The sequence below is a fragment of the Pristiophorus japonicus genome, chromosome 23 (assembly GCF_044704955.1).
Source record: "Pristiophorus japonicus isolate sPriJap1 chromosome 23, sPriJap1.hap1, whole genome shotgun sequence".
In the NCBI taxonomy this organism is placed as follows: domain Eukaryota; kingdom Metazoa; phylum Chordata; class Chondrichthyes; family Pristiophoridae; genus Pristiophorus; species Pristiophorus japonicus.
Window position 1 is genome coordinate 10,924,320 of NC_091999.1, and position 7,001 is coordinate 10,931,320.

A 7,001-nucleotide genomic window follows, 5' to 3' on the forward strand; every position below is an offset into this window, starting at 1 on the left:
AACAAGGGTACTATATTAGCAATCCTCCAATCCTCCAGCACCATGCCCAGATCCAAAGAGGAGTGGAAAAAATGGTCAAGGCCTCTGCTTGTTCCTCTTTTACTTTGCTCAACAGCCTGGGATGTATTTCACGTGGTCCTATGTACGTATCTAATTTCAAAGCTGTTAAACCACTTAATACTTCCTCTCTCACGATATTTATTTCTTCCAGAATATCACACTCCTCCTTGATAGCAGTGTGTGCATTGTCCCTTTCCTTTCTGAAAGCAGAGGCAAAGTATTCGTTAAGAACCCGAACAACATCTTCCGCCTCCACACAAAGATTACCCTCATGGTCTCTAATAGGCCCTACCCTTTCTATAGTTACTCTCTTACTCTTAATATCTTTATAGTAAATCTTAGGGTTTTCCTTAATTTTACTGGCCAATAATTCCTCGTACTCCCTCTTAACATTCCGAATAACCATTTTAATTTTTCCTCTTAACTTTCTGTAATCCTCTGAAAATTTTATAATATTGAGCCATTAGTATATGACATACGCGTCCCTTTTTTTCTTAATCCTCCCATTTAAGTCTCGAGACATCCAGGGGGCTCTAGAATTAATTTTCCTAGCTTTTTTCGTTAAGGGCACATGTTTCGCCTGAGCATTCCTGATCTCCTCCTTGAATGCCTCCCACTGTTCCGACATTGATTTATCCACAAATAGTTGCTTCCAGTGCACTATGGCCAAATCACTCCTTAATTTAGCAAAATTTGCTTTACCCCAATTCGGAATTTTTATTCCAGGCGTATTCTTGTCCTTATCTATAACCAACTTGAATTGGACTGAATTATGGTCAGTGGCACCCAAGTGCTCTCCCACTAATACCCCTTCAACCTGCCCAGATTCATTCCCCAAAACTAAATCTAAGACCGCCTCCTCTAATGTTGGGCTTGCTACATACTGACTAAAAAATTTCTCTTCAATGCATTTCAATAATTCCACACCCTCTATACCCTTCACACTAAATTTGTTCCAATTAATATTTGGACAGTTAAAAGTAACTACTATTATTACCCTATGGTTTTTAGACTTCATAGCAATTTGCCAACATATTTCCTCCTCTATCTCCCTCCCACTGTTTGGGGCTCTATAATACAAGCCCAGCAGTGTGATCGCCCTTTTTATTTTTCAATTCGACGCATATGGCCTCATTTGATGATCCCTCGTACATATCATCTCTCCTCACCGCTGTCATGGTTTCTTTAATCAGTATCGCAACCCGCCCCCTTTTTCAACCCCCTCTCTCTCTTGTCTAAAAATCCTGTAGCCAGGTATATTCATCTGCCAAACCTGCCTCTCTTTCTGCTATGTTTCTGCAATGGCTATAATATCATACCCCCATGTGCCTACCTGTGCTCCTAGCTCATCCGCCTTACTCGCTATTGTAATGACTCAAGGGTCTGTTTACTGTAAACTCACTCAGGTACAACCTGATCCATCTTTATTCCAGCTCAGTTGCGCCTGTGTGACAAGGACACACAGCTTTTATACAGGTGACTAGGCAGGCATGCCACATGAGTACAGCCCGAAGTCCTCCGACCGCAGTGCCCTGTCTTGTGTGGTGACCACAAGCATTAATACATAACAGCTATACTCCTTGCATTAAAGTATATACCATTCAGCAGAGGAAGACCTCCTTCCTTACTACATAATAAGCTCTGCAACTTATGTCTTACAAATTCACTTTCTACATTCTTGCTATCCGACTTCTGCTTTACTTCCTTCGCTTTTGAATTCGTTGTCAGCTTCCCATTCCCATGCCAAACGAGTTTAAACTCGCCCCAACAGCACTAGCAAAATTCCCCGCGAGGATATAGGTCCCAGCTCTGTTGTGGTGCAAACCGTTCGGCTTGTACAAGTCCTATCTCCCGCAGAAGCGGTCCAAATGCCTCAAACATTTAAAGCCCTCAGTCCTACACCAACTTTCCAGACACGTGTTCATTCTCTCAAATCTTCTATTCTTCTACTCATTAGCACATGGCACTGGTAGTAACCCGGAGATTGCTACCTTTAAGGTCCGACCCTTTACTTTTCTTCCGAGCTCCCTGAATTCTTACTGTTTACCTATCTCGTTGCTCCCGATATGGAAAACGATCTCTAGCTGTTCACCTCCCCCCCCCCCGCCCCCCCCAGGATGCCCTCCGTCTGTTCTGTGACATCCTTGAGCCTTGCACCAGGCAGGAGCAAAACCATTCGGGAGTCAAGTCTGAAGCCGCAGAAACGCCTCTCTCTTCCCCTAACTATAGAATCCCCTATCAATAGGGCTCTTTTGTTCTTCGTCCCTCCCAATTGTGTAGCTGAGCCATCCCATGGTGCCTTGGAATTAGTTCACCACATGTAACGGATGGGCCGCTGCAAGTATTGGACGTGTCACTGAATTGTTGCCTTCATTCTCCCATTACTTCATTCATACTGCCCGACTCTAAAAGACATCTCCTGCCCAGGAGAAAGCTCAGCGCCCTCCCCATCTCCTACCCCCAATACCACCACTGGTCGCAGGAAGAGGCTTAACTCCCTCGGTCATGATTATCACCGAGAGCGGCGTCCAGCATGTCGACAATCTGTGCTCAATTACAGCAACTGCGGATCAGTGAGAGAAGGAATCTGGAACATTCATGGACATACTGAGGTTCCCGTTACACCAATGATGATGCAATTGGGGATCAGACTACGACAGCCTGCCTGCATCGTGGGCGTCTTTCATCTCTAATCTCCAGACCGGAGACCCACCTCAATTCATATTCTACTCCTCGAAAACTGCAATGGAAAGGCTCTATTAGGAAGCAGCTCTGTTTTAGTTCGAACGGGATGAAGGTGATATTGATCACAATACTAAACTGACCGTGAATATTAACTGGGAAAGTCGGTAACACGGCGTGGCTTGGAGTCACTTACCGGCTGTGACAGTCAACACAGTCCCGGATCCATCCACATAGTCATACTTCCAGTTGTATCCACCACAGTGACACAGGTCTAAGTCACCTCGACACAAGAACCACCGACACCTTAATCTGCCAGCCACACAACACCAGACATTAGGCGCTGCACAACTATTCCAGTGATCAATAATCAAAATTTGTTTTCCACAGTCCCGTCGGTTCAATGTGTTCTTTGTGAGATTCTGAGCTCCTGGTAAAATGCCCCAGGAACACGGACCGGCGATAGGTGCTTCACATTAATGGAGAAAATATCAGAGAAAGATAATGGAAAGCAGGAATTACACTGAAATTAAACCAGATTACAGCGACAATATGATCAAACTTACAATTCAGGATTCGGGCCCGGGGAATTTATGTTTTAATTGTATATAGGTTTTTGCTCAGGTCTCTTCCACTGTGTTGCTCCAGTCAACACACTGCTTCAAGTCAGCATAAAATCTCTCGGGACTCGGTGAGATGTTGGGACACGAGGTGCACAGTTGGGTCTGTGGTTCCCGGTTCCAGCTGTTAGAACAGGATCCCTTCTGGTGTTCGGGATTTGCAACTGCGCTCCGTTATTCCCAATCGGCATTCATTGACACCAATCCCTGGAAAGACATCACCGCCTGCACACACTCAGCATTTACAAAACTCAAACTGTTAACTGCAATAATCCAATCTGATTATAAACTAGCCTGTGGGGCAGACGGTGCGAGGCGGAACTGCGTGTTTAACGCCGTTGCTCACTGGTTTCTGTCACAATCTTCAGTGAGAGTTTTTGTATCGTGGGAAGCCAAGGCCCATCACTGTGTATTATATTTGTAGTGAGCTTTAGAGTAATAGGTGGCGTTGTCTTCAACTCGCACATCCCTAATTTGCAGCGAAAATGGCTTTTCAGCCTTATTCGTCCTCATAACAAATCGCTCGTCGTTCAAGATCCGCTCCCACTCTGTCCCGGTCTGGGTTTGTCTGAAGAATACCCCACTGTATAAAGGACGAGCATAAGTTCCACCACAGAAAACGCAGGTGATGGTGAGAGACTGACACTCCTGCATCGTCACCGCTGGCGGGGTCTGTACCACTGACTGACTGAAATAATCTGGAAAGTAAACGGAGAGAGATTAATGGATCATCTGAGCCAAACCATACAACGGGGCTAAAATTCAAATAAAGTCTGCAATTCGGATGGACACGGCAGCTTTATATTAAATCCACACAATGTCGATTTGTCTGAACGCTGCTCAAGGATGAAACAGATACACAGGGTGAAAACAAGAAGGATTCCATCGCTGTGCTGCCTATAACGGATGGGTCATATGACGGGGAGCTGGAGATTGTAGCCCTGAACTGCTTTTGGAGATGATACCTCAGAGCGGGACTGAAACACTGTAGAGGATGAAGTGATTTGTAGAGGGTAGTATTCCAGTGATCAGTGATGGGTCGCACGGTCCCAAGATCTCTGGCTGTGAGCTGTGTGAGAAAGCCATAGGTTAACCGAGGGACCTGCAGTTTTCTGTCACTTCATTGAGTTTCTGAGCTCGATGAGAAAGCCACCGCCCCCACATTAGTCTGATGTACAGGGGCGGAGTTATACTTTCAGCCCTCCATAGCCGATTTATTAATTCACTGAATCAAATCCCAACCTCTGTTCAGCCAGGAGCTGTCGTGTTGTTGGTACTTACAGAGTGCGGGTATCCTGAAGAGTGAGATAATCTCTGAGTGGATTGGACACCGAAACCGGGAATTGCAAGAGGAGGACGCCGCTCATCAAAGAAATCAGAGAACTATGGATTGAGCCACGGGAAAGGAAAGAAGAAACTCTATTGGTCGCTATGGAAACAGACGCATAATAAATTTACCTCAAAGGTGAAATACGACACAGCAAAATATACATTTTTATGGTGAGGAAAATAATTCTTTACACAGGTAGACGAAAGAAATGTGGACTGACTGCATGAATTATATAACAGGGGCATTGACTAAGTGACAGGAAACAGAGAGTCTTTGTGAACGGCTGTTCATCAGACTGCAGGAGCGTATATTGTGGCATTCAACATTCAGGAAGGATAGAATAAAAGGAAAAGGAGGTGGGGTAGCTTTGCTGGTAAAAGAGGAGATTAATGCAATAGTTAGGAAAGACATTAGCTTGGATGATGTGGAATCTATATGGGTAGAGCTGCAGAACACCAAAGGGCAAAACACGTTAGTGGTAGTTGTGTACAGACCTCCAAACAGTAGAAATGATGTTTTGGAGGGTATCAAACAGGAAATTAGGGGTGCATGCAATAAAGGTGCAGCAGTTATAATGGGTGACTTTAATATGCACATAGATTGGGTTAACCAAACTGGAAGCAATACGGTGGAGGAGGATTTCCTGGAGTGCATAAGGGATGGTTTTCTAGACCAATATGTCGAGGAACCAACTAGGGGGGAGGCCATTTTAGACTGGGTGTTGTGTAATGAGAGAGGATTAATTAGCAATCTCATTGTGCGAGGCCACTTGGGGAAGAGTGACCATAATGTGGTGGAATTCTGCATTAGGATGGAGAATGAAATAGTTAATTCAGAGACCATGGTCCAGAACTTAAAGAAGGGTAACTTTGAAGGTATGAGGCGTGAATTGGCTCGGATAGATTGGCGAATGATACTTAAGGGGTTAACTGTGCATGGGTAATGGCAGACATTTAGAGACTGCATGGATGAACTGCAACAATTTTACATTCCTGTCTGGCGTAAAAATAAAAAAGAGAAGGTGGCTCAACCGTGGCTATCTAGGTAAATCAGGGATCGTGTTAAAGCCAAGGAAGTGGAATACAAATTGGCCAGAAATAGCAGCGAACACGGGGACTGGGAGAAATTTAGAACTCAGCAGAGGAGGACAAAGGGTTTGATTAGGGCAGGGCAAATGGAGTACGAGAAGAAGCTTGCAGGGAACATTAAGGCGGATTGCAAAATTTTCAATAGGTATGTAAAGAGAAAAAGGTTAGTAAAGACAAACGTAGGTCCCCTGCAGTCAGAATCAGGGGAAGTCATAAGGGGAACAAAGAAATGGCAGACCAATTGAACAAGTTCTTTAGTTCGGTATTCACTAAGGAGGACACAAACAACCTTCCGGATATAAAAGGGGTCAGAGGGTCTAGTAAGGAGGAGGAACTGAGGAAAATCTTTATTAGTCGGGAAATTGTGTTGTGGAAATTGATGGGATTGAAGGCCGATAAATCCCCAGGGCCTGATGGATTGCATCCCAGAGTACTTAAGGAGGTGGCCTTGGAAATAGCGGATGCGGGGTAAGCCATTTAGGACCGAGATGAGGAGAAACTTCTTCACCCAGAGAGTGGTGAACCTGTGGAATTCTCTACCACAGAAAGTAGTTGAGGCCAATTCACTAAATATATTCAAAAGTGAATTAGATGACGTCCTTACTACTCGGGGGATTAAGTGGTATGGCGAGAGAGCAGGAAGGGGGTACTGACGTTTCATGTTCAGCCATGAACTCATTGAATGGCGGTGCAGGCTAGAAGAGCTGAATGGCCTACTCCTGCACCGATTTTCTATGTTTCTATGTTTCAACATGCTCTGTACTCGGACAACTGCTTTTCTTGATGTATATTAATAACTTATACTTGAGAGTTCAAACCATAATTTCAAAACTTGCAGCTGACACAACATTTGGAATTATAGTGAACTATGAGGAGGACAGCGATGGACTTTAAAAAGATATGGAGAGGCTGGTGGAATGGGTGGACACGTGGCAGATAAAATTTCTCGATCCAATTTGACTTCCTGAAGCGACAGAGGACAGAGCTCTCGAGAAGACAGCAAGGGCCAGCCAAAGTGTCTTACACCAGTCCAAGTGCATGCCTACCCGCCGAATTAATTTACCCAGTCCAAGTGCATACCTTCCCCAGCCGAAGTGCCTTAACCTCGTCCAAGTGCATCCATCCCCCAGCCAATGTGCTTTGCCCCAGCGCAAGTGCATCCTCCCACCGCCCCGACCCCACCATTGATGGGGCATTGTGTACGCATTGTTAACAGGTTTA